At 41.5% G+C, this 27,913-nt stretch overlaps 1 protein-coding gene and 1 pseudogene across 3 annotated transcripts in view; one reads left to right on the forward strand and one right to left on the reverse strand.

The window, feature by feature from the left end:
* The window catches only part of FRMD3 (FERM domain containing 3), a 268,015-nt gene that overhangs the window by 108,717 nt on the left and 131,385 nt on the right, over window positions 1-27,913 (forward strand). The window lies entirely within an intron of this gene.
* Window positions 7,239-7,357, reverse strand: LOC112483175 (annotated as a pseudogene).

The raw sequence follows: 27,913 nt of genomic DNA on the forward strand, positions 1-27,913 counted from the left end.
AAAAAAAAAATTGTCATTGGAGCTATGTTCCAGTTTCCACATGGGTGCCTGCAGAACTGGAGAAGCACTGAACAAGAAGAACTAAATAAGGGATTCAGATGTTAGCATCTTATGGTAATTATAGTTTTCTTTCTCAAGGAAAGGTCATAAATTACTGATCATGGCGCAATGCTTTTTCCCCCTTGCTCTGCATTAGAAACCATAAGAATCCTTAAGCTTTAAGTCTAAGATATTGAAAGAGAACTGTTAACAACATGGCTTGTTTGCTTTAGTCTAAGCTGGTTTGCTTTTAAGAGCTTTTTTAAATGACTTAATAATTCAGAAACTCTACTGGTCTACTGCGGGTTAAGCCGGAAGGGATGGTTGAGTGGAGATTTACTGGGCTCGTGCCATGGGCCAGGTAGGGTGCCCAGTGCTCTACATGTACCAACTCACTTAATGATGGATATTTGTCCCGATTCACAGTTGAAGAAACTGAGGCTCAGAGAGCCAAGTGGCTTGTCCTAGGTGACACAGCCAGGAAGGGCCAGAGCTGGGATGTGAACTGAAGTCCCTTTCTGTTAATACCACTGCCTGGAACAATAGGCCAAATTCTTTTTTTTTTTCTGACCTGTGAAGACCAGTAGTGCAACATCCTAAAATTGACCTTGAACTCCACCTGAGACTCAGGTGGCCAAGAGTCTAGTAATCAAGGCACAGGACAACCTAGCCAGGAGTAGTGTTCATTTTTTAGTTTGGGGGAGAATTCGATATTTGTTAAAACAAATTGCTAAGCCTGTGGTCTTGAGGAAAGAGGTTTATGAAGAAACATTCTGCCTCCCTTCAGTCTAGGAGCCTTGAACAGTGCTGCTGTCAGAAAGAGGAGGTGGTAAAGAGGGAACTTGCAGCACTGAGCAAGATGGTGACTTTGATGCAGCTCCTTTTAAAAAGTGTTGCCTGTAAGGAAGGCAGAAGAGGGACAAGGCATAGTTCTGGGAGAGGACCTAATCCCTCTTTTCCTTGTTTTACAGTCTCTGGCCTCACCTTTGCTTCTGTCATTATTGCTAAGCATGCAGAATTTTATGATGTGGTTAAAGGTCACTTCCACCTATGTCTGTCCGTTGTTAATATAATGCACGAAGCAAGCTCTGATTTGTGTTCTTACTATTCCCAGTTTTTTTCTTTTTGTAAAGAAACATTTACGAGTGAAAGTGACTCAAGTGCTTTCATACTGTACTTGAACTTATATTCCTTTTATATTGTATTTGCAAACAGGTATTTCTATAGGTGTTGGGTGAGTAAGCTATGACCTTTGTTTTAAAAGTTTAACTGTTGGGCTGGACAGCCTTGCAACTTCCAGAGGACTTGAGGCTGTGGTGGCATTTTCTGTGGTGTGGTGGTGGGGTTGACTGTGATTCACACTTAAGGCCTTGGAATGTGAGTGGGCTGTTGGGGAGTGTGGGCCGGCCAGGCTGTGGGGAGGCAGCCATACAAAGGGCACATAGTCACATTCTTCCAGGGCCACCCGGGAAGCATGGTGGCTGCCTGCCATCTGGCAGTGCTCTGGTATTCTCCTGGGAGTGGATTCCTGGATTCCTTGGCGCCTGGGAAGCACAGTGATCCAGGGAGACACTGCTTCTGGCTCAGTGGCATGTCCAGAGCTGTAGAAGCAGTTTATGGAGGAGGTTGCTGGACTTCTAAAGGGATCATCATTCTGGGAGGAGGCAAGGCATTCAGAGGGTGGGAACATGGAGGAGACTCTTGAATTTCATTGTTCGATCTGGCCCTGCCAGGTGCATGGCAGAATCCCCTCCAGCTTGCAGGTTTGGGAGTGCATTAGGGGAAGGGAATTGGGTGAAAAGGTCAGGTAATAAATTGGATGTTGGGTGCCAGTGAGGATAGTCTGTGCTTAGAAGTACCCTGGGTTTCTTCTGAAGAGTCCCAGAGTTTCTCTGAATAAGGCAAAGCCCCACCTTTAAGTGTCCTCACTCTACAGAGTGCAGTGCTAGCAGCTGGCAAGCATGCATGTTTATGACAGTGATCTTTTGATAAGAGCTCATTCCTGAAAGGCAAATGGAAACTTCTCATTAGAACTCAGGCCAGGTCGTGGGGTCGTGGGGTGCAGGCAGGATAGCAAAAATTATAAGGCAGCCGCGAGATTGCAGAAATTAAAAGGGGCGTTAGAGTCAACAAACCAGAGAAAAGAGAAGGCTAAGGCAAGTGACACTTTGACACCTTTGTAGGTTCAGCGAAAGCTGATACTCCTGGGAACTAAAATATCAGAGATGTCAAATGTTTAATCTCAGTGTTAAAACAAAACAAAACAAAAAACCGAAACTAAACCACAAAGCTGTTTAAGATTATAACCTATGAAATACAAAGTAAAAAGTTAGAATAGAAAAAAAATCAGAATAGAATGAAGAAGAAAACATTGAAAACAAATTAAGATAAATTCAAACTTGGAATTTAATTGTTTGTCCTAGAGTTTTTAAGAAAACAAAGATGATCTTAGAGGGTAGAACAAGTGATCCTAACTCATATTCCTGGAAATGTACTAGAATAAATTATTCACAGGAGAATAATAAACATTTGGAAGCACACGCGGTGCCGGTTTCATTTTGCAAAACAAGAAATATATTACACCAATGTCATATTCTTTAATGGCCGGAAATCTTGCTGGATCAAGGAAGTAGGACATCTAAAGTAGTCGATGTTCTGAAACATCCACGCTAATGGACATTCCGCAAAAGCTAGGAATGCACGGTCTGAAACACACATGCTCCTTCAATGGGTTCATGTAGGACCAGCAGATCCCATTGACAAGGAAGTGCTGCTCAGTGTTGACCTGCAGGACATACTTTGTGTGTCAAAGGGCTCCAATGTTATTTTATATAAAACACAATAAAACCTAATTGTTTAAACTAGGGATTCCTCGTTGGGTCAGATAGGTGATCTGAATGAACTCATGAGGCTGGAGTGGATACGCTGGCCAGGGGAGCGGCCATTTGTTATTCTCCTCCATCTCACTGCAATGGGTGTGCTGAGCCGGTATTACTTGCTCAGGTGAGTTTTCAAAGGAGGCCAGCTTTTCAGGTTTTAGGGGAAATCTTCTGATTTTTAAATGTTGGCCTTTAGACATCAAAGATATGGCTCTTGGGCCACCAGTGTGCTAACTCTGGCTATAAATGTTAGAGGAGATAACAGGTGAACGTTAAGTGGCTCCTTGGTGTAAAATGAAAGATTTTTTTTAAGAATAGAAAAATCAAGAAAGTTTGTGAAAGTAAAAAGAGTTTTCCTTGTGATCAGGGGAGGTGAGTTTGGTTTGGGACCTGTCAATTTACAGGTGAAATGTCAAATCTGGATGTAGAGCTTGAGAGCTATCTGCTTCTCTGCGTAGAAGTCATAGTTGGATCTAGAGGACTTATGAGATCCCTGAGCAAATGACAAACAAACAGATATAAGACACAAAGACTCAGGTCTAGGAAGCAGAATAGGGAGCTAAATGGAATCTAAGAAAAAAGTTTCGAGAAGTGCAGGACTAATGAGCTCCCACTTGGTACCTTCTGTCAGTCACACATTCTCACTGAAGCCTTCTGACTCGGAAGAGGTGCGACTGCCCCAATGTAATGGATGAGGAATTAAGGTTAAGCAGTTAGAAGCTGGCAAGGAAATGGGACCTCGGGACAGGGTGGGCTCTTTTAAGAAGGTGGGTGGTGAAAGGGAGCTTGGTGGGTGAAGGAATATCAGAAGGAAAGAAAAGGGCATTTCTGAGGATGTCATGTCATGGGTAGCATGTTTGTCACCCAAGGGAAGGATCAAAGGGAGAGGGAGAAACAGACGATGATAGAGATGGAATAAATAATTGGTAGGTTGAGTCGAAAAGCAGGCAGGAGCATGATGTAGGATCAAGAGAGATCTTCAGAGTGACAGGAAGCTGAAGGAAGCTGTCTGTGGGCAGAGTAGTTCAGCCCTAGCCGCTGGTGAAACATCACAGTAGGAGAGCTATAGGCTTGGAAGGGGTAATGGTTCTGGGAGCTGATGGCCAGTTCTCCTTACTATGAAGGGACGTATTTGCTGTTTATCTTTTTTATCTGAAAAGTATCATTTTTCATTTATGCTAATTCTCATTAATTATAGATAGCTCAACACAAATTAATCCAGACTAGATTAGGTGGAGGTGACTTTAATTAGTGTTTTTTTTGTTTTTTTTGTTTTGTTTTTTTTTGCCAGTGAGAGCATGCTACTATTAGTTGCTGTCGCCTAGGATTTTTGTTGTTGTTATTGTCTTGTTTTTATCTTTAGTGAAGAATAGGGCTGCATAGCAAGACAACATGGGAGGGGTTAATTTGTTATTGTGCTTACATCATTACCAAGAGAACGCATTTAACACATACTGTTGTGACGGAGATTTTCTTGGAAAATAACCCTGTTATATATGTTAAGAAAGATTTTGGGCTTTGGAGTTAATGGGTACAAATCTGAGCTGTAGCATTTCCCAGTGGTGTGATCTTAGGCTAAATGCATTGCTTTATATTCTCCAACTGTAAGGTAATAATTATGTCATACCGTGCTTTTATGATAATTAGAAATATGTGGAAAACACCCAGCACTTGCCTTAATAAATGGTAAAAACAATGATAAATCACTAAAACTGAGGACTAAATGTTTTTATTTATCAAAGATATCAGACAAACATAATCGAATAATATATATGTAAATGTGTGTATGGTTTGTGTGTGTGTGTATGTGTATAAACATGTATTTTCCCATTCTCTTGTTGATGGATATTTGTATTATTTCCAGTTCTGTTTAATTACAAAGAATGCTACTATAAACATTCTTATATATATTTTCTGGTGCACATAAGCAAAACTTTTCTCCCTGAGAGTGGAAGTACTCATGATGCCCATCTTCACCTCTGCTAAGTATTGTAAAATCTTTTTCTAAAATTATTGTGTTCATTTACACTTCTACCAGCAATGTATGAGAGCTTTGGTTTCTCCGAATCTCACAAACCATTGGAAACGTCAAACTTAAAATGTGTGCCAATCTCATGGGTATGAATTGGTATCCTGTTATTTAATTAGTATTTCCTTGATAACTGATCAGTTGAGCATCTTTTCACATGTTTGCTGGCCTTATGAATTTTCTCTTCTGTGAAATGCCTATTCATGCTTTTTGCCCATTTTCCCCTAGACTCATCTTTTTTATAAGATATAAAGGTACTGGGTTAGATATCTGTGTGCCTGCCTGCCTGCCTGCCTGCCTGCCTACCTACCTACCTACCTACCTATTTATCAAAGTTCAAGAATCAAAATTCACACTAACATTAACTTTTAGTGATACTTTTATATGGCAGAAAAATCAAGTTTATTGCCTGCACCAAATAGGTGTCTGTACATGATGAGTATCGAGTGAATCTAATAGGGGGAAGAAGACAAACTTGCCATTAAAGATGTGCAGATAGCACGTCAAGTGTGATAACTTTCTAAACTGGTACCAAGCAAGCCTGTTTTTCATGTTTTGCCCCCTAAGGATGGTGTGACCTGGACAACCCCTCTAAACAGCTCCTTCAGTGAAGTCTGCGCCTTCTGACCTCCTGGGTGATGGGCTGCCCCCTGCAATGAGATTCGGGGCTCTCTCCACACCCTGCCCCAGAGGCCCCAGGTTTCCTGGGGTGTAGAACCACCTGGCTGCTCCCAAGCCTGTGTCCCTCAGGCCATTCCCACAGATTTCAGATTACATAGCCTATATCTGGGCCTGGGAATCCGAATTTTGAACAAATGTCCCAAATAGTTCCTATTTCTAGGCGACTTTGGGAAATCCTGATCAAGCCTCATGTCTGGAACTGAGACCCAGTGCGGAAGGTCCTTTGAGTGCTTTTCTTTTTACTTTGGCACAGATCTATCCGGGAAGGAACATAATTAGGGGAAAACAGTGGCTCTGGAAAAAAGATTTCTTGGTTTACATAATTAGCTAAACTTTCCTTTCCAAGTTCTCAAGCCTGTGCCAGATGACGCTTGGCTCCCTCCAACCCACAGTTGGCCCCAGGCCACCTGACCTCCTTAGTGTCCCCACTGCCAGATACAGCAATGGTGTCATAATTTCCGCCTGTGGTTCCTAAATCTGCCTTCTCCCCATTGCTGTCAGGGCAGTATTTTAAATGTCTCCTGCGTAAGACTTTTCAAGGGCTTCCGAGGGCTCTTAGGAGAGACCTAGCTGGGTCCTGGAGTCACAGGCTCTGCCTGGTCTGCAACCACCCTTCCTCCAAGACGCTTTCTTTTACCACTTGTCTGATATTTATTCTGTGCTTTGGGCATGGTCGTCTCTGCAGTTTGGGAATGTGGACCATTTCTCTGACACCAGTTGTTTTGCTTCTGCTCTTTCCTGTGTCTTAGATCTCCTTTCTTACTTACCTCTGTTTGGCTGACTTATCCTTATCCTTTAAGACGGCGTTTCTCAGACTTTAATGTGTACACAGATAACCTAGAGATCTTGTTGAAATGCAGATCCTTTCAGTCGGTCTGAGTTGGGGCCTGAGGTTCTGCATTCCCAGAGAGCTTCCCAGTGCTGCAGGATGTCACCAGGTCTGGGGACCACACTTGTAAGGCTTTAAGACTCACTTGCTCCTCCTTGAGTTGTAAATGCCCATTAGTGCACCTGGGCCAACCTTTGCCATACTTCTCATTGTATAATAACTGCCTTATCTATCTATATGTTTCTTGAAGGCAGTAGTTGTACCTTGTTTGTCTTTATTTACATTTGCAGTGCCCAGCATAGAGGAAATACTCAACAAATATTTCTTGAAGAAACAACTGATTCCAACAATCCAGACAGATATTTGTAGGGTTGTATTTGTTGTTTGTGGCTGTCTCCTTATTGAGACCAATGACTTGTTGCTTTTCCAGATGGTGTTCTGTGGCCTGAAGTGTTGGCTCCACTTTCTACGATGCAACAGACCTTGCCAGAGAAGGAGCGGTGGAGTAGGTGGTTAGCTTTGGCATTGGAAAAATTCTTTGTGCTTCATTTAGGTCAAGATTAGTTGGTTTAAAATTAGCCCTGGCTTCTGTATTCTTTTGATGGTTCACTTCTGCTTGTGAGCACATGTGCACACATCTCTCATAGAATGAGTCTCTGAGATTTAATAGCCTTTTCCTGTCCTAGCCCTGTTCTCCACATAGTTGCCAGAATGAGCTTTCTTTTATTTATTTAATTTTTAATTCTAAAAAATTTTTAATTTAATTAAAAAATTTTTTTTACACCTACAGCTCCCGGTATTCCTAGGTGGTCTCCCATCCAAATACTAACCAGGCCTGACCCTGCTTAGCTGCCGAGATCAGACGAGATCAGGCATATTTGGAGTGGCATGGCTGTAGGTAGACAAGACTGAGCTTTCTGAAATGCAGATTTGGGTTATGTGACTCTTGATGGCTCCTTCTCCTCTCAGGGAAGATTTTTCATCAGGGTGCCTGGGATGGTCCTTGCTTACTGTTGTTGTCCCCGAGTATCCGTCCCTTTCCACTCAAGTATCCTAGCAAGATGATGAACGATATGACTGCCCCACTCCTAAGGCCTCTCTCCATGTCCTCGTGCTCTATCTTTTCAGCCAGGTTGCTTGGTTGTGAGAACATCTCACATCACTTGTGGGTACCAGGCTTTCAGCTCTGGCTGCTAATTCTCATGCAGGGGACCTTGTTAACAGCTCACTGTTGCATTTGCTCTGGACAGTTATTCTGTAAACTAGAAAATGTGTCTATTTTAACCTGTAATCACTGTACATTCTGCAAAAACCAGCAAGATCAAATCATGAACCCCATGGTTTATGTTTTCAGCACATTTAGCAGAGATCTCTGAATGATTGCATTAATCCTTTAATGGATTCATGGGTGAGGCGTCCTACTTGTGGGCGAGTCAATAGTAGCTAGAAGTGAGAAGAGGTCATCGTTATTTTGCTTAAAGGGTGTAACCTCCCTCCTCTCATCTATTCATAAACTTGTTTTTTTCAGTGCTGTTGGAGCAAAAGCCCAGGACAGTGGACGGGTTTAATTGTAAAGCCAGAGAGACCAGAGTGAGCTCCAGGCAGTTTCTTAACTCCTCGGAGAGCTGGAATTCACTCCTGTAAAAACGAAAAAAAAGACCTACTTTATGTGGCTAGCTATACCAATTAATTGAGATAATGTGGAAATGTTGAGTTATGTACAGCATGGTAAGATTTTCTCCTTGTTTTTCTAGACTAAACCAACTGAGTTATTTCTATTTGGAAATAGTGGTAGTGCTACAAATATATTATGCATTATTTATTTGTGGCACTGTTTTTCTATTGTGATGCAATGTTCTGTTTTTAAGCTGGGAGAGCTTCTTTCTTCCCCTTCATTATTCTAAATATATTTTTCTAATGCAACTCTGTTCAATGTCTGCTCATGCCTGACTGTTCCTCTTGAGTTACCACTGTGCCCGGGTGTAAAAGGACTTCTCTTATCTTCTGAAAACACAGCTGCTTCACTTACATCAGGCCAGGCTTTTCTGTTAAGGAAATCTCCATTGCAGATAATGGAAATGTAGCGAAGATAGAGATTCAGTGTTCTGCACATTTTTGCTGTGAATCTTGGAATTTTTTAAAACCAGAAAGGGCAAAGTGGAGAAGTAGGCGAGGGAAAAGGATTTAACAAGTTCTATGTTGTCTAATGTCCATTGTTTGGTGGAACTGTAACCTACAAGGTGCTCTCTGTGTTAGAGATGGAGGAACATTTACCATTCAGCCGAAGGGCAGCATTTAACAGGGTTGCTGTGAATCTTCTGCAGCCTCTCAGTGTGATCCGTGGACCAGGACTGTGAGCTGCACTGGGAGCTTGTTAGAAATGCTGTCAGAGCCCCCTCCCCAGACCTACTCAGTCAGAAGCTGCATTTCACAAGATCCTCAAATTGATTCAAATGCACATTAAAGTTGAAGCTTTGCTCTTGGCCAGCACTGTCCAATAGGACTTTCTGTGATGATGGTGATGTACTATATTTGCACTATCTGATACGGTAGACACTAACTAACCGTATGTGACTAAGAACTTGAAGTAGGGCTAGTGCAACTAGGGAGCTAAACTTTGAATTATAGTTTATTTAAGTCAATGAACTACAATTTAAATTTAATTAGTCACATGTGGTTCGTGGCTACTAAATTAGGCAGCTCAGCAGAGACTCTACCAGGTTTTGCTTATAGGACTCCTTGTGATGGTGATGTCAGCATCCTGTTGCTGTCAGGAAGGAGTTCTTTATGCATGGCTGAGGGGTACCACTGTATATTCTGGGGTCCTTGTTGATGACTGTGGCTCTGTGCCAGCCCCTAGAATGAGTCTAAGAGCCTTTTTGTTTGTGTTGGGGGCTCCGTAGCTGGTATATTAAATGAAGAATATGCAGATTATGACCGGTTGAATGAGGAGGCATAAGCCACACACATGGAGTCAGCAGGTAAACAGCTGCCTCAGCATTCAAACTCTCACTTTGGAGAAATGACAACTCAGGGTTGTTTTGATTGAAGGTGCAGTTTCAATACACTCACACTAAGGAAGTGAAGTCACAAGTTGTATTACTTATAGATCCCAAAAATGAGGGTGGGGAAACACAGCGAACTGGGGGAAGTGCAGACCTCCATCCCAGGTCACCAGGGAGCAGGAGATAGAGAGCTGGGTAGCAAGCATCTATTACTTATAAGGGATTGGGGCGGAGGTCACAAACTTTTCATGGGCTCGACTCTAAGTGGTGCTTTTAAAGGGTGTCCCAGGAAAAGCAAAGTGAAGACTTACGTGGGACCCTTAAGCTCAGATCCTTAAGTAAATGTCTGGACTCTGGGTGTGAGCAGGGTCGTCATACTGTCAAACGCCAAGGCAGCAACTCCAAATAGCTTTTCCTCATCACAGTATTCCTGGCACACTTCCTTTTCTGGAGCCTCACAATTGGATAGAAAAAAACCCATACCCTTCTCCCCGCCAAACTTGACAAGCAAACACCGGCACTAAACCAACACAAGACATTGAAAACGACCCATTTCTCATTGTGTTTCTATTATTTTACAAATCTCTGAAGATCAGAAGACATAGTTCTCTACTTTGCTTCATCTACACTGTATCTGGCTTACAAAATCAAAGTTGATGCTTTTTATTGGCTTTTTTCTTCTTTAATATTACTTTTCCTCCACAGGGAACTCTAGTTCAAATTATTTTAGTTATGGTTTCCTGAAGAGGCTTTGAGAAACTTTTTCTTCTACATCTTTGCTCAACCATTCCTTCTCTGTCCTCTTGGCCTAAGCCATGCCTAATTGGGGGCGTCTAGTACATAAACATCATCTGTGATGACTTATGTGTGTTCTGTAACTTTAAGACTTTTCTTGTTTTTCTGCCTTCTCCATGCCGATGGCCTCTAATTGTTCCAAACTTAAATTCTTTCTGTTGTACTTGGCAACACGAAACACTTGCCAGCTGTTTGCTGCTGATACATGGCTAAGTGATGATGCAAACATCTGTTTTGGCTGAAGCAACCCTCATGTTTCACCAAATGGAGTTCCCCTTCCTTCCAGGTAACCCCAGAGTTCTGTTGAGGTGAGGGAAATCAAAGAGCCATTTGGCAAATGAAAATGAAGCTTTGTGTGGTAGCAAAAGCTTATTCTAAAATTGAAATATTCACAAGCGTACATTTGATTACACCTCAGAAATGTTTTGTCATTAGGTATAGGGGAGCTTGTCATGTCCTTATATTATTTTTGTCCTTAAATATTGCCTGAATGGTTAGGAGGCACGCACGCTTGGACTCAGAGTGGGAAGGGGCTGCAGGAGTAGCCTTCCACAGGGCTTCCCTAGATGTTGGTGGGAGAGCCAGCGTAGGAACTTGGGTCTCTTAACATTTTGGGAACAGAGTCATTAAGAGTCATTTTTTTTCCCTCAAAGTGGATCTATTTTATGGGGAGAAATAGGAGAAGGATATGAATTTCCATTTTAGGCCACAGATGAATCTTCACATGGAGGGAACATGCAGTTTCTAGTTTCTAGTTTGCTTAGGTTGTTTTGTGGTATAGTTCAACTCACTCTCATTTCTGAAAGAGAAGTGCCTCTAAGACCTGGTATGAAATAGAACATTTGCTTTAAAATAATAATAAAAATAAAACAAATTCAGATGAGAGAGAGTTAAGTCGGTGGATGTTAGTGCTTTTCAGAATAAGTTGAAAGCAATATGAAGCATGCCTCCCAGATCTTTCCTTCTTTCCTGTGCTGCTCTTCACCATACCCCTCCCTCTCCCTCTCCCTCTCTCCCTCCCCCTTCCTCTCTTTCTCTCTCTCTGACACACACACACACAGCAGCCTCTTATGATCATAAAACCTGTGATAATTTCTCTTGCACATAACATGCTATGAGACTGGGAACCCAATATAATATCCAATAAAAAAAAGTACTTTTAACAAATATGTTCTTTCAAGGCTCCTCCCTTTTCCAATTAAAAAGAAGTTAAAGCAAAAACAAACTCAGCTTAGACTTTATTTAAAAGCAATGAATATTTCAAAAGTCAAGTTCTCTAGGAATGGAAAACTCCCAAGTCAGAATAAAAATTAGCAATGGCTTTTTTTTTGTCTTACCACCATCAGAAATCTTAACGTACCTCCCCAAATACATTTAACTAATGTGTCCTATAGGAAATATTTATATTTTTAGATTTGGTTCTTTTTAGTCAACATTCAGGGAATTCCCTTGACAGAGCAGCGCTGGGGAAAGGAACAATTTCCACCTGGAACTTTCCCAGGTGAGAATGAGAACTTTTGTTCTCACCTGGGAAGTTTCTTTATCACAGCCCCTGTGGTCGACCCCCTTCCTCTCTTTGTGTGAGCTTAGGGAGACTCACTTTAATGACTGTTTAAATTTGGTGGTCCCTGGTCCAGTCTCTCTTGTCTTGAGTCCCCTCCTGTGCCCCAAGTTCACCTCTTCCTATTGTATGGCCTCATTTGCTCTTCCTTGCCCTTCTTGGAACATGTGGTCTTGAAATCCCATCATTATCCAGCAGCACACTAGACCAGTGATCCTCCGATGAGCAGCATCAGCAACACCTGGTGTGATAGGCGGAAAGATGGCCTCTCAAAGAGGTCCACACCTTAATCCCTGGAATCTGTGAGGTGGTTAAATTACATGGCAATGGGCAATAAGGTAGCATGAGTCATTAAGGTGCTTAGCAGCTGAACTCAAGTAGGAGCATATCCTGGATTATCCAGGTGGGTCCAGTGTAATCACAAATGTCTTTAAATGTGGAGGAGGGCAACGGAACAGTCAGTGACAGCGATGCAGCGGGAGAAAGACTCACCCTGCCATTGCTATTGCTAGCTTTGAAGATGAAGCATAGAGGCTGTGAGCCAAGAAAGTCAGGTGACCTCTAGCAGCTGGAAGAAATAAGAAAATGCATTCTTCCCAAGAGCCTCCAGAAAGCAATAAAGCCCTACAGACACCTTGATTTTAGTCCAGTGAGATCCAGTTTGGACTTAAAGTTCTTAACTCCAGAATTATAAGGTAATAAATTTGTGTTGTTTTAAGTCACTAAATTTGTGGTAATTTCTTATAGGAGCAATAGGAAACACGCACACCTGAGAACTTCTTAGAAATAAAAATTCAAAGACCCCCCCTACTCAAGACCTATTGTATTAGGAACTCTGGAGGTGGGGCCCAGGAGTCTGCACTATGATTAAAAATAGATTTTTTGAGATATAATTGATATTCATGATTCACTGTTGGCGTATATTTTGAAAGGGCCACCACAATTCACTGCATCTGCCTCCAAGCTCGCTCTCTCCCCACAGAAAAGGTTTCTCTTCTTCTGTCCACACCTGATCTCTCTACCTATAGTCTTGTAACACCCTTGTCTAATAATATCCCTTTGCTCTGGTCTCCTTAACATTTGGCTTTCCATCTCCGTTTGCTCAGCCTTGTGAATATATCCCTATTTTCTTATTTTAAATACCCTTCTCCTACCCTCTGATCTCTCCTCCTCAAGTTATTGTGCTGTTGCTGACTCTTTCCTTTTCTTGTCAAGCTTGTTGAAGACAGAGTTTTTATTTAATACAGGGATCCCCAACCTCCGGGCCACAGACTAGTACCGGTCTGTGGCTTGTTAGGAGCTGGGCTGCACAACAGAAGGTGAGCAGTGGGAGGGTGAGCGAAACTTCATCTGTATTTGCAGCTGCTCCCCAGTGCTAACATCGCTGCCTCGCTCCACCTCAGATCATCAGGCATTAGATTCTCATAGAAGCACCGGTCCCTGGTGCCAAAAAGGTTGGAGACCGCTGACTTAATGTCTCCCATTCATGTCTCAAGCCTCTTCAGCCTACCTTCTGCCCACATCTCATTATAATTACTGTAGGAAGAAACTGTCACCAGATGTTCCTAATTACCAAATCTAATGCACGCTCACCAGCCTTATCTTATTTTGCCTCTTTGCAGTATGGACACTATAACCTTTCTTGGAACTTTCTTCATGCCACTCTCCCTTAGTTTTTATGACTGTCTTGGTGTTCTTTCTCTGCACAGTCCTTAAATGCTGGTGTTCTCTAGGGCATCCTGCAACACAGTCTTAAAAAAAAAAAAAGAATTTATACATCTTCTGTGCAACATTTCATTCATTCCACTCCCAGATCTGTATCTCCGTTCTGAAATCTTCTCTGAGCTTCACATCTGTGTATTTAAATGTCTGCTAGACACCTCCACTTGCATGTCTGCAGACACTTTCAGCTAGCTAATGGTTTTAAGTCAAACTCACTGTCTTCACTTTCTCCACCTATTTTCATATCTGCAAAATGAAAAGTAGGATCAGATTAGGAGTTTTAAAGCTATGGGTTGTGACCTGTTAGTGAGTCTGAGAAATAATTTAGAGCGTTATGATCAGCATTAAACTGGCATGCAAACAAAAGACACACTCATTCACACACATACAGAGGTGAGTTTACATTAGAATGTAAACTCCATGAGAGCAGGCAAGTTTTTTTTTTTTAAATTTGCTTTGTTTACTCTTTTATCTCTAGCATATAGAACAATGCTTGGCACATGTACCAACTCCAAATATATTTGTTGAAAGAATATGTGTACTCGGTTGTGATATCAAGTGTGTATCCTACTGTGAGTTGTGGTCAGAAAGCTCTAAAGCTATTGGACCAGATGACTTCTAATGTCCCTTTCAACTTAAAAATCATAAATATATGATTTTTTTTTTTCAGTGCTCAATAGTTTGATTTTTACCAGTGGTCAAGGTCTGTGGCAGAAGTCTTGGTATTTTTGTTTGTGTGGTGAACATTAGAGAGGTCTGAGTGGGAGGAAAAAGCAGTGGTATTTGGTAAATGGTTGCGAAGATGCTGTGGGTTGAAATAGTGTGCTCAGATGGCTGCATGTGGACTATTGAGCTGGCTGGCTTAGGCCAATGTTGTCCCTAGGAAGGGACAGCATGGAATTTGTGATGTGAAGCACGATGGTAGACTCTGTTTCTGTAGCTGGTCAGATAGCGTTTCAGAGAGAGGAATATTTTAGGGACATTCTTTAGTCCCTAACTTATCACAAGTGGACTTCTTTGTTATGAAGGCAGCTGAATTAGAGTGGGTGACAGACTTAAGGCCAAGAGCTGCCAAAGGAAAAGTCAAAGGACGTCACATCCAGTGACTCACTTATTTAGCATACATTTAACTTACTAGGTTCTAGGCACTGTGTGAAGCTCTGAGGATACATGATGAACAAGACAGACAAGATCTCTATTCACACGAGCCTTAATTCTAGTGGAGAAGACAACAGACATATACATTGATAAACATACAAGATTATTTCAGGTTTGGAGGAGCCTCCTGCACCAAACAGCTTGGTTTTGTTTTGCACTGTAAAGTAGAGAGGTTTAGAATAAGAAGCAACTGAGCTTTTGTCCCAGATCACCTTGAGACTGAGGCTTGTGAAATGGAAGAATGTGTCAGTGTGCTTCTCGATGGACACTTTTAAAGCCTTTTAAGAAAATCAATGTAGACAACATCTTGGATCCTGCACTAATGGAAACCGTGGTGGAGAACTGAGAGGGCTGAGCGCCGAAGAGAGAAGAGAGTGGGCTCATGGGGGCACCGTTGAGGAGGTGTGTTGTGGTGGGAGACCAGAGGAGAGGTCTCTTATAGGCTATTCAAACTAAGAAGTACCTGTTGAAGAGCAGATTCACGTTATATCTCTGTTGGATAATCCTTCTCCAAGTGCCCAGATGTGGCTCTGAAGTAAATTTGTGGAGAAACAGTCCCTTTCAAGAAGCTGTATCGTTTTACTCCTGAGGATATCTAATTCACTTTTGGACATGAGTCAGCTCCATGTCCAATCTATAGAAAGCAAATTATGCAGGGCCTTATCTTGGTTGAGTGTGTATAATCATGAACTGCTACCCTTTTCCCTCTTCCTTCTCTTTCACAGATTACATATGAAAAGCCAATTTCTCTAAAGAATCTCCTTTTTCTGTTCCAGGAGCAGTTTTATTTGTTGTGGTATATGTTCACTGTTTCCTGCATAATTTAGCAAGGATTCTAGGCAGTTTACAATGGAGTACCAGATCTTTTCCATTTACCCCTCCAGCATCAGTCTCTGCCTTTTCTGCCCTAGAAAGCTGACCTGATTGATGACATTGGTACAAGAGCTACCTTGTTCTTTGCCTTTCAGTTGGGTTCAATCAATGGGGGCTCCCAGATAGGTGGCCACATGAACAAGAGAGTGAGGTCTCCTTCCTTGTAAGGTGGCTTTGGGCTAGTTGTATCCTAGACTTCTGGCAGCTGTTCTTCTGGAGGCTGGTACCCTATGTGACTCTCCAATGGGCCCCAGGACCTGCTTTCTCCCTCATCTTTTACACCTGGTTGTGTGTGTGTGTGTGTGCGTGTGTGTGTGTGTCTGTGCGCGCGCGCACACGCACAAGCGTGTGTGATGGGGGTAACAGTTCTGCTGCTCCACCCAGTTCCTGCACTATCTTTAGTGGTGTCCCTCCCGCGCGCGTGCACACGCACAAGCGTGTGTGATGAGGGTAGCAGTTCTGCTGCTCCACACCCAGTTCCTGCACTATCTTTAGTGGTGTCCCTCCACCCAACTCACCCACGGAAACAATCCTTTTGGCAAAGGAACCTTGAAATATTCTAAATTGAGTGTACCTTCTGCTGCCTGTTGGAGTTTTGGCACATGTGAATATCAAAACATACAACAGAGAGAAACACCACTGAATGAATTGAAAGGCATAGAGACACAGAACTAGGAATTGAGATAACCATGACATTTGTGCACTTTTTCATGTGTATTAGCCAAATAGATGTTTAATCTTCTTTCATGAACTACCTGTTCAAATCTGTTGCCCATTTTAAAATTAGGTTATTTGTCTTTTTGTTTATTTGTTGGAGTGTCTTAAAATATATTCTGGACATGAATCTTGTCAGATATAAGTATTTTGTCCAGGTACTATAAGCAGATCTCTCTTCCCAGCCTGTGGCTTACCTCTTCACGATCTTAGTGATATCCTTTGTCTAACAGACATTCTTAATGCAAATGAAGTCCATTTCAGCACTTTTAGTGTTCTATTTAAGAAAATCACTGCCTGCTGCAAGATCATGACGACATTCTGTTTTCTTCCAGAAGCTTTGTTTTACGTTTCACATTTATGACCATAATCATCTCAGATTTTTTAAATAGCTTTATTGAGATATACTTTAAATACCTTTAAATTTACTCATTTTGAGTATAGTTCAGTGACTTTTAACAGCAAATTTACAGAGTTATGTAGCCATCTCCACAATCTAATTTTAGAACATTGCCGTCACCCAGAAAAGAAATCTCGTGCCTGTTTGCAGTCACTCCCCCTTCCCACACCCAGCCCCAGGCAACCACTAATCTACTTTCTGTCTCTCTAGATTTGCCTTTTGAGTTTGTGTGTGAGTGTGATGTGTAGTTATTTCATTTGGACACAAACCTTAACTCTAAGCTTTCTGGAAGATGGGGCAGAGAGAGAATCTCAAATGCTGCTCATGGTCCTCCTGGCTGGTTCCTGCTGGGACTACAATTCTACCATTTCTAGGAAGAACTATTGTATCAAGTCTTATAACAGGCCTCGGGTAATATAATGGACACTGTCTTTTACTACATTCTGGCAAGAGATAGAATAGTTATTTCTTGCATAGTTATTTCTCTTGTTGCCTTTCTTTGAGAGTTAAAGAATTATCTGTTACCCATTTGAGATGAGTGAAAGCACTTCTGCGAGAAGTTATGATAAGGTTCATGCCCATGGGTTTGTGATGATCTAAATGAATACGCTGGGAGAACCTAAGGAACAGGCAGGCAGTATGGTTCTGTTAAATACCTGAAGCAGGCTTTTGACAAGGGCAGATCACAAACATTTTATAGTTGAATTTTCTGTTGGATGAGTGCCCTTTATCTAATTCCACCCCCCAGCTTTATTTAAGTATGACTAATAAATAAAAATTGCGTATATTTAAGGTGTACAATGTGATGTGTTGTCATACATACACTTTTGTGAAGTGATTACCACATCAGGCTAATTAACACATCCATGACTTCGCATAGTTAGTATTGTTTTTTGTGGTGAGAACACTTAAGAGCTACTTTCTTAGCGAAATTCGAATATACAGTACAGTATTATTAACTATAGTCACCATGCTGTATATTAGGTCTCTAGAACTTATTTATCTTATAACTGAAAGTTTGTACCCTTTGATGTACATTTCCCCATTTCCCCCATCCCTAGTCTCTGGTAACCACCATTCTACTTTGCATTAATGAGTTCAACTTTTAGCTGTATTGTTTACTCAAGTAGGATCCATATGCTGTGTCTAGCCACCAGACATGCAGGTGGCAGGGCCTGGCATGTCCTTGTATTTCTGCCCATCAGAGGTCAGCACACTTTTCTTGTGCCTGGATGCCAGGGGGCTGTGATTCAGGCTAGCATTCCCCATTGAAAGGACCTTTCATTCTGCTCTGGCACCTGGAAACATAGGTGGCTGGTTCTCTAGGTTTCTATATCATAAAGCATGAGAAAAATGGTTTTGGGGCCTACATAATTTTAAGATTCTTACTACTTGGCCACCTCAGAAGATGGACTTATACTTTGATACACTCGATAGGATCATTTAATTTCAGAATATAGCCAGCCATACATAGCTGAATGAATCGACTTGTTGGGCAGAGTTATTTGTAGCCTACTAAATACTGAAGACTATCTGCCAATCGCAGTGATTTTATTTGGCTCATATTTTGATGTTGAAATATGTTGAAGGCATCGTTTAGACGCCACGTTCAGCTGCTCGCAAAGGCTACTCTCCTCTCAGTCATGGCAAAGACCATATCAGTGGTATGGGGAAGGTTGCCTTTCTGTTTGTCTTAACATTACTAGGATATGTATTCAAAGAATATATTAAACATGTTAAAGGACCCTCATGCACTTCCATTGGGAGGGTACATTGGTCCGACCACTTAAGAAAGCACTGGCAGTATCTACTACAGGTACACATACACATATTGTGTGTTTTAGCATTTCCACTCCTAAGTATATACCTAGTAGAAATAGTTATATGTGTTCACTAAAGATATGTACACATATGTTCATATGCAGCAGTTCAAATGTCCATCAACAATAAAATGGATTAATGGATTATATACTTATACAATGTAAATAAAGTGAATGAATGACTTCATACAACAGCATATATGAATATCAAATTATGAACTAAAGCACACACAAAGAGAACACTACTATAGGTGTTTGTTCACTTAAGAAATAGACAAAAGTGATGATAGAAATCAGTAGTGAATACTTTTGGGGAGGTAATGACTGAAGGATAGGAAGAAACTTTTCAGCAGGTAGTTTATAGCTTTATCTGAGTGGTGGTTTTATAGACTTGTTCGCTTTATAAAAATTCATAGAGCTGTATACTTGTAGTTTGTGTACTTAACCGTATATATGTTATGTCAATGAAAGTATTTACTTAAACGAGAAGGGCAGCTAAAACAGTCCTACCTTATGTATTGAAAATTATCTGATAAAAGTCCATTTCTGTGCATATGTTGATTCTAGAAGTACTGCAGATTTTGAAGAATCATGATTACCTGAGCTAAAACATGGATGGATAGCTTGGCTCGTAGACGGTTTCTGCATATAGAACTCAAAACCTGACAAGGATTAATGAATGAGGTGAAAAATTGCATATTAATGTTTATCCTTTGATGAGATAAAATATTGTATAATAGTGAGTTTTAGTGAAATAGTTGTATCTAAACCTGCTTACTTCTAAGATATTAAACTAAGAAACTCAAATTCGTGGTTCTCTTCCACCCCTCCATGTACCTAGACAAAAAGGCACCCTAGTTTTACAAAGGGATATCTGCCACAGCAATGTTCTGTACTTTTGAGGACTTCCTTCCTTCCTTGCCTCCCTCCCTCACCTCCCTGAGGAATTAGAAGATAATACTTCTTCAAGTCATCATTAGAGTAAGTTGGGAGTTGATTGGGGCCTACCTTCCCCTTGGTCCTCTGGGATCAGGCCACCTTCACTTGTCTGACCTCATTTAGTCTTATCCCCTTTGCTCCCTCTGCTCTAGCCTCATTCCAGCCTCCCCTGACATTCCTTAGACCCCTCCTGACACTCCAGCCTTAATGCCTTTGACCTACCTCTTCTCCCTGCCTGGGATGCAGTTCCCATATTCATCTCTATACTTAATGCTTTGTGTCCCTCAGGTCTGCTCAAATGTTAGCCACCCAATGAGGCCTACTCTGACCATCTTATTTAAAACTGCACCCTGCCTCCTCCACGCTCTCACCACACTGCTGAGAAATTTATGAACATACAAAGGAGATAGGGTGATGGGATAGGAGAAACATGTACTTTAGAATGAAATCAAACTGGAGTTTGAGAGTTAGCTATTCAATCTTGGGAGAGTTCCTTAGTATTTCTCTGGGCCTCAGTATCCTCAAATGTTACCTCAGAGTATTGTTGGATTAGATACTGTAGGTAAAGCACCTCGCTTGCCCATAGCAGATCTCCATGAATAGAATCTTCCTTTCTCTCTAGCCATATCTTCCCTGTATCAAAGAAGACTGATTTCCACAGTAAAATATTTCAGGAAGTCAGTTTCAGTTGAGGATTAATACATTTTCACAGGGCGAACAAGCTAGCATTAAAAAGTTAAACCTCTAATATATTAACTGAAATTATTATGGTTAGCCTCCTCTTATCTATTCAAAAATGACTTTGTCAAAAGCTTGGCAGAGAAAATGGCCTGAAGCCTTAGACACAGATGGGAATTGACTGTTTAATTAGCCAGGTCTCTAATGGGCAGGTGATGTTACAACCCTGGAGGAAAGGAGAAGATGAGGATTTTCATTCCTGTCCCAAACGTTCTGAGGCATTCCAGGGAGGAGCAGTGTCATTGAATCATGCTCTGAGCACCTTGAGGTCAGCAGAGGCACCATTTGCCTCTGGGGCACAGGGATACGTGATCCCAGTTACTAAGCAACTCACCCTTCCAGGCCGGCTTGGCCTCATTATTCTGTCTATTGTTTTTCAAAAGAGAATTTAGTTTCCCTGTCCTTTCATTTGTGAAAGGAAGGATCCTGGTGAAAAATCAGGAAGATATAGGGACAGCTTTGTCCTTTGTGTGGAGAGAACAAGAGTAGGTGGAGGTCCCAACCTGGAGGGAAGGCTGTCCGTAGAAAATCAAGGGGTGGATATCTGTCCATCACGTTCACACCTAGTCCAGTGAATACTCGGGAAAACTCGGATTTATTGGTTAGGTAGCAGAAGAGCTTACCGAAAGTTCTCAAACGTGCCCCCCAACACTTGAGGACCTGTGACTCGGTGGGAAAGAACAGAAATTAGGCATGGAAAAGAGTTCGAGTGTTGAGTTCAGCTCACATTTGTTGTTTGAGCCTGTTTCCTCATCCGTATGGGGGAGGGGGTAATAACAGTGGTCCCACCAAGATGTTTGTGAGGATGAATGAGCCAATACATGTAAATGGCTTAGTGCAGTGCCAGGCACATAATTTGTGCTAAAAATGTTTGTACTTAGAAATTTGGATGGTAGTAATTGTATACAAGAATGTGTTATGCCCACTCTGAGCAGTCTCACATTCCCTTACAGGAGTTCTTGTTGAACCTTTTCTGAACCAGCATGAGAAGCTAGTAGAGATTTGCTTGTGCTGATGAAGTGGTTTTATTTCCCTTGAGGGAGGGCAGAAGTTGGGTGGCAAGGTAGAGAGCCACCATGAGAGAGCAATTAGGAGCTTATGAACAAATGGGTGTCCAATGGGATGGAGTAGAATGCTGGAAAGGAAGACGCAAGCTAAGGGCACTAAGAGCGGGCCAGCAGATCCCATTCTCAAACCGGGAACTTGCAAAATCAGGAGCAGGCATTCAGTTCTACATGTCCACCTTCTTGTTTTGGGTTTGATATTGTGTGCTTTTAAAGCACCGTCATCTTCATGGCTTTTGTGCTCAGCAGCCCACCTCTATTGTGGCTAATCTCTGGGATCCTGGCAGAGAAGAAGTTAACCTTCATGCCTGCAGACCTCTTGAGAGAAGTGATAAAACTAGAGTTAAAAAATCATAGATGACAATAATAGGAGAGGACCACGCTGGTGTTTCATCAATTTCCAGTTGAGGTCGGAGGACAGAGGTGTCATTGAAGTAGCCTGTGAGGTAGTTCGTGAGGGCTCTAATTGTAGGGGCAGATCCTGCTGTGAATCCTCTACCGTGAGCAGGTGAACACATCCATAACAGAATTTTGGTAGCTAGAGAGGAACTCTGCTTTGTTCGTGCAGGGGAATGTCATGGGTGAAACCACGGTAGTAGATGATTTTGCAGAGCATTTGAGTGATAAAATGAACTGAAGAGATATATGGAAAATGAAGCAAAAGCAAAAACAACAGCCCCCAAACAAACATACCCAAACAAATAATAACAAAAAACAAAAAGTCAGCCACTTGAACAACAGATACATACAGTTTACGTATCTGCATTTGCCTGTTCTTGTCAGTACAGTGTGTCCTCATTGACACTGACTAACACCAAACAAAGACCCTTCAATGTCCTGTTCACTGTCCAATGCCCAAGGAAGTAACTTTCTGAGATATAGCATATAACAGGGGGAGTGGTGGTGGGAGCAGCATTCATGGATTGAGAGATGTGTTCTGGTCTGGGAGGGTTATTACCAGGACTTTTCCTTACCTTACAGGAGAAAAAGCCACCTCATCTTCCTTTCTTGAGATCTTTAAAATTAACCAGTGATTGGTAGCTGTGGGGGCTTTACTCCCCCCCCCCTCCGAGAGGCCTAGGTGGAGTCTTTGGGGTGCCAGTTCTCCTCATTTGCACAAAGCATGTATGTGCCAGCTCTGTGGTGGAGCACTGGACCCAGAGTTAAGACTTCTAGCCTTGTCCTCCAGGACACTTTGGTTCATCGTGGCATATTCTATGGCTCTGGTAGTCTCTGACTTTTGCCTTCTCATCTTCCAACTTTTGGGCATGTAGAAAGCGAGGAAAGATTGGGCATCCCATTATAGAAAAAGATAGGAGCTAGTAGGTGTAGGGTGAAGGGAGAAGCAGGAAAAGTTGGGGTGTTGTATGACTGGAGGCAGAAGAAGCAGAGAAGGACTGTTTTGTGTGTTCTAGGAAGTCTAAAAGATGCTTGCAGTTCCTAAGCAATACGATTTATCTGTTTTTCTGATTCCTAACCCTGGCTACCTTGCATCAGGGTCATGATTAACTTTTTAGACTGTGTATGTTGGGAGAGTGGGGATAAGGTATGGAATATGGTAGAATTGCTGCAAAGGATGCGAAATTGACTATGTAAAATGAAATATGTTACTTTTTTCTAGCTCATATTAGAATTTAGACATGGTATTTCCTTATTTATTCCCCTTCAGCTTTGTTGAGATATAATTCACAAATAATATGGTGTAAGTTTAAAGTGCACAATGTAACAATTTGATATATGTATACATTGCGAAACGATTATCACAATAAAGTTAGTTAACATATCCATCGCCTCACAGTTACATTTATTTTTTGTGTGAGAACTTTAAAAATCTTCTCTCAGCAACTTTCAAATATATAATACAGTATTTACTATAGTCACCATGCTGTATAGTATATCCCCAGAACTTATTTGTCTTATAATTGGAAGTTTGTATCCTTTCACCCCCTTTACCCGTTTCCCTGAACTCTATCCCATAAATTACTACTTGATTTAAGCTGTGACCAAGTGAAATTGGAGAATTTTCATCAGGACAGAAAGAGCCGATCATGCAGCCCTGTCCCATTTCCAAGAAACTTATCAAACTAAAAACCGCTGTCAACTCTGGTCCCTCCTTCATTGCAGGCATTGGCTTGGAGGAAGGGTAAGAGACACTTTCAACATTGTCTCTCATCCCTGAGCTGCTCCTTTATTGTCCTAGCATGCAGCTTTCAGAGGCCTCCACTAACTGCATTTAGATGCAAATAAATCAACATGAGCCTTAGCCAATATAGAGCAGCCCTCTGCTGAGGCAGTGTGGAAACCCAGAACTGCCCGAACTGGGGTCTGGGATGAACCTCTCCATCATCTGGGCCGACCAACTGTTGCACACCTGGGCTCCTAGAGGTCGGAGAGGTTGGTAACTTGCCCAGGGTCATCAGTTGGCAGAGGCGGGGAACTCTCAGCCTGTACTGGGACTTTCAGATCAGCGACATCTTCGCTATACCCAGCCACTTGTCTCTTGCTTCTCTTACTTCCTGGAGGAAACGGAGGAAGCGCTTCTGGATAATATGATAATAATTGGAATTCTGGTTTGTGAGTCGTGAGCGGACTTCTAGCCATTGGACTGTGGGAGGATAGTCTGTATGTTACTTTCGGAGAATCAACCAGTGATTAAAATTCAGTGATTAAAAAGTGATCAAAAAGAAATATAATACACTGATAACCAACCTAATGCTTATAATTTGAAAAGTTAGAAAATGCAAATAGGCACAAAGAAAAACTGAAAACAACCTGACTCTCATCTCCCACGGATACCACCATCAGCATTTACCTTTATTCTGTCTGTAAGTTATATAAATGCATGTGTATAAATATGCACATGTGTATAAAAATAGGAATTTTACTAACATCTTTTGTTCTGCCTTGATTTTTTTTTTTTCATTTTATGTTCTGTTTTGAATATCTTCACGTGCTTTCCTAAGAGTGAATCCCTGAATGGGGTTCTTTTGTACTTGTTTTTGAGTGTTTCTGTGCATTCTTAAGTGTTTATACAGTACCCCCAGGCTCTGTGTTGCTCATTGCTAAACAATGGACCAAATGTTCTCCCGGTGTAAGGAGCTGGTGGATTGCATCTAATATTTTCCTTCCTTTAGGAAGCTCCTGTCTGCTGCAAAGACTAAAGAAAAAGAAAAAAAGGGGCAGAGGACGGTTAAAGAAGAAAGCTGGTTCATTATAGCTGATAGAATTCACATCAATTCTATATCTTTAGTTTCATAAAAAAACAAAACACCCTTGGCTTGGGGTTGTTGTGTAGTCAAGAGATATAAATATCACCAAGATGTTTTTCTTCCTTTCTGACTGATCACTTGAAAAAAGGGTGTGTGTGATAGTCGGGGAACCCAGCCTACGCCTTTCAGTCTTTAAATATTTGTGATAAATCATTCTCGTATGTGTGTATGCCTGCTTGTGTGTGCATGCAGGAATCCCTCTAGCACATAGAGGGTTGTTTCAGAGGCTGTGTGGGCTTCAGGCGAGTTAATCGCCTGACTCCTGATGAGAATCTTCTAGAATGACACTATTGAAGTGAAGCATCATGCCTGCACAGACTGGAAGTTACGGATCATGCTGGTTTGGTCTTTTGCCAGAATAAAGAGAAGAGTTTGAGAGAGGAAAAAATGCAACTTGGAAGAATTAGGAATGGAGGTGGGTAGAAGTTGAACATTTCTAGAAGGTCATCCACCCAAGTAAGGCCGGTGCTGGGGTTATTGGAAGGAGCGAATGACATAATCTCTGTGCAGCTGTTAACATGGGCCCCATTTATAGTTAACACTCCGTAATTTGTAGCTGTTATTCCTGTAATAGTTATGACCTTCGTCATATTATCACACTGAGTTATAACTTCTTGTGGGGTAGCCATGTCTAGATATGTGTATGCAAAGGAGTGGGAGGTAGTCTGGGGCTGACCCGTTGTCCCGTGGGATCTCCTCTGTCCCTGCCCAGTCTTCCCATTCTGTTCTCAGTCTTCTCAACTTTGTCAGAAGCTTTCTTGGGCAAGCTACGCTGAACACGACAGCGATATGCGCTGGGCCACTGTAGAGTGCGTTTTAAAACCATGTTATCTCTGTGTTCAAGCCACTGTCTGCCTTGCCCTTCTCAGTTTCTCCCTCCTCCCCTTTCTTGGGAAGATTTTTTTTTTTTTTTTTTTCTTACTCTCCAATCAGGTCATTCTCTGTAAATGAAGCTACCAACCTATATATTAATAGGGGAAAGGTAGAGGATGGGGAGATAAAAGATAAATCCTCATGGGTTTGGCACTGGGGAGGGAGTTCTGGGGTAAGAATCTTACAGCACCTGGAGGGTACTAGAAAATTTGGAGAGCCTAAAGGCTTTTGGGAAATGTTGTGGGTTAAACTTTGGGTTCTCTTTAATGTTCCTTGAAACCTAATAGTGAAGAATTGAATTTTTTTGCGTACTTTTGATGTTGACCTGTTCCTCTAAATGTGTCTGAGGTATGCAAAGACTGAGCCATGTGGACTGCCGTAGATATATTTGGGCCACATGTGTAATTTTCTCAAATTCATCTCTCTGTCTCTGTTTAGTTTTCCTTTTTTATTGGCCTAGGTTGAGGGGAATTTTTTCCCTACCTGAGCAAAGCCTAACTGTGTAAGTGGTTTTGAATTGCTTCATAAACCATTCAACAGCTCTTGTTCTGGTGCTTTATCTCACCATCTTAGGTGGGTCAAGAGCTTCCCTGTCAGATTATTTTCAGAAATTGGGGGATCCTTCTGCCTAAGGCTTTTGACAGATAAATAGGACTATAAAAGGGTTTTATGCTTACTTGATTTCCTCAGCACAAGATAAAAAAAAATGCTTTGTTGAAATATTAGAAAGCACTGGAGTTGGAAAAATTTTAAATTATTCAGAGTTGAGTGCCTTCAAGAATTGGGCCTGGCAGTGGCACTAGATCCTGAAACAGGAAGAAGAAAAAGAAGGGAAAGGAAGAACTTCTGAGCACTGAGCCAGTGGCAGAAATTGCTAAGAGCTGACACATCAAATATGATTTCCCAAATGTTGGGATGGATCTGTGTGTCAGAGGAACAACAAACCCTGTGCCTTAGCACAGACACACATGGCATCTTTTAGAATGAAAGCCCCAAAACACGGGGGGTAGAAAATATCCAGAAGAAAAGTAAAGGGAAGGAAACATTACTGACTCGAAGCCACCCTATCTACTTATTTAGCTATGACACTCCTTGAGAAGACCCCATTCAGGACCCGGGCGGTGAAGTGGCCAACCTGTTCTGGTTCCTTCATCTTCTTATGGTTGCACTGTTTCTTTGTCTTCTTTAGGGCCCTTTTAATCTTCCCTGTGATAGCCTCTTGATATGAGGATGACAGTGTATTTCTGTCTTCTCAGAGTGTATAGGGGCTACTATGGACTTGAGATAGGTATTTGGGTTTTGACTCTCTACCAAAGGGCCTGGCTGGGCTAGGGCCACTTGTGTCTTGCCTTTATTTTTAAAGCCAGATGCTCACTTTCAGGCAACTGTTGATTTTTTATTTTTCCCATGGGTGTCTGGCTTTGGTAGTTGTTTTGTTATTTTCCGGTTTTTAGGTCACTGCTACAGTCATAGCCATGCCCATCCCTTGCCCCAACTTATTAATATTTATCATGCATAAGAATGCCTTTAATCAATGTAGCCTATATTTTCAATTATCTTAGCCATAATATACTGAGGATCACTGTATTATGGACATGTATTAAGAATTAGGTACTTCAGCTTCTCCAGATCTTGGTTTTATCTTTCATATATCTGAAAATATTTGAAAAACACAAATTGTTATTTACCATAGCCAAGATATGGAAATAACCTAAGTGTCCAACAATAGATGATTAGATAAAAGCGATGCGGTATGTATTTACAAAGGAATATTACTTGGTCAAAGCAACTTTTAATTTCTGTGTGAGAACCAAAGATTCAACCATGAGAAATTTCTCTATTCTTGTTTTTCTTTACATTTCTCCCCATTTAAACAGCTTTAATATTATTTCTTTCCTCACCGTTTTGCAATGACGTAATTTTCTGTATGTATGTCACAGCCAAATTCAAATACCAATTACTGTCTGCAATGGGAAGGGACAATTAGTAAAGCAATATATCACTTGTTATTTAAAGTCCAATTATAAAAGCTAATTTCTTTCTAAAGAGATGCTTTGTTTTGGTTAAAGCTTTGATGCCTATCATAACGAAATGTATGAATTTATACAAATATACTTGAATTTTTTTTAGCAGAGATATAAACAGAGAGCATTTTTATGCTGTGCAGTCAAGCTGCAATCTTTCTTAAATTAACCACTATTTGTCCTTAACAGTAGAAGCAGAACCGTTTAGTTCATCAGTTTCTCATTACTACTCTTTGTTCATCTGCCTATGAAGCGAATGGATTGAGGCCCTTCATTTATGCAAGAAGTGAAACTACCTGTCCCTGGAAGACACTCTTGGCAGCAAACTTCGTATTCAATTGTCGTTTAGGGCCTTCTAATCGTCTAGAAGCCCCTTTGCAGTTTCTAGGTATCCAGATGGGAACCAGATTCTTCCTTCTTAGAAGAATCGTCAGAGATGCTCTTTCCAGATGTATGTTTGCGGAGGCTGCCCCTTTTCAAGAGCAACTCCTGTGAGCATAA

This window comes from Pteropus alecto, unplaced genomic scaffold, assembly GCF_000325575.1.
Source record: "Pteropus alecto unplaced genomic scaffold, ASM32557v1 scaffold206, whole genome shotgun sequence".
Taxonomy (NCBI): domain Eukaryota; kingdom Metazoa; phylum Chordata; class Mammalia; order Chiroptera; family Pteropodidae; genus Pteropus; species Pteropus alecto.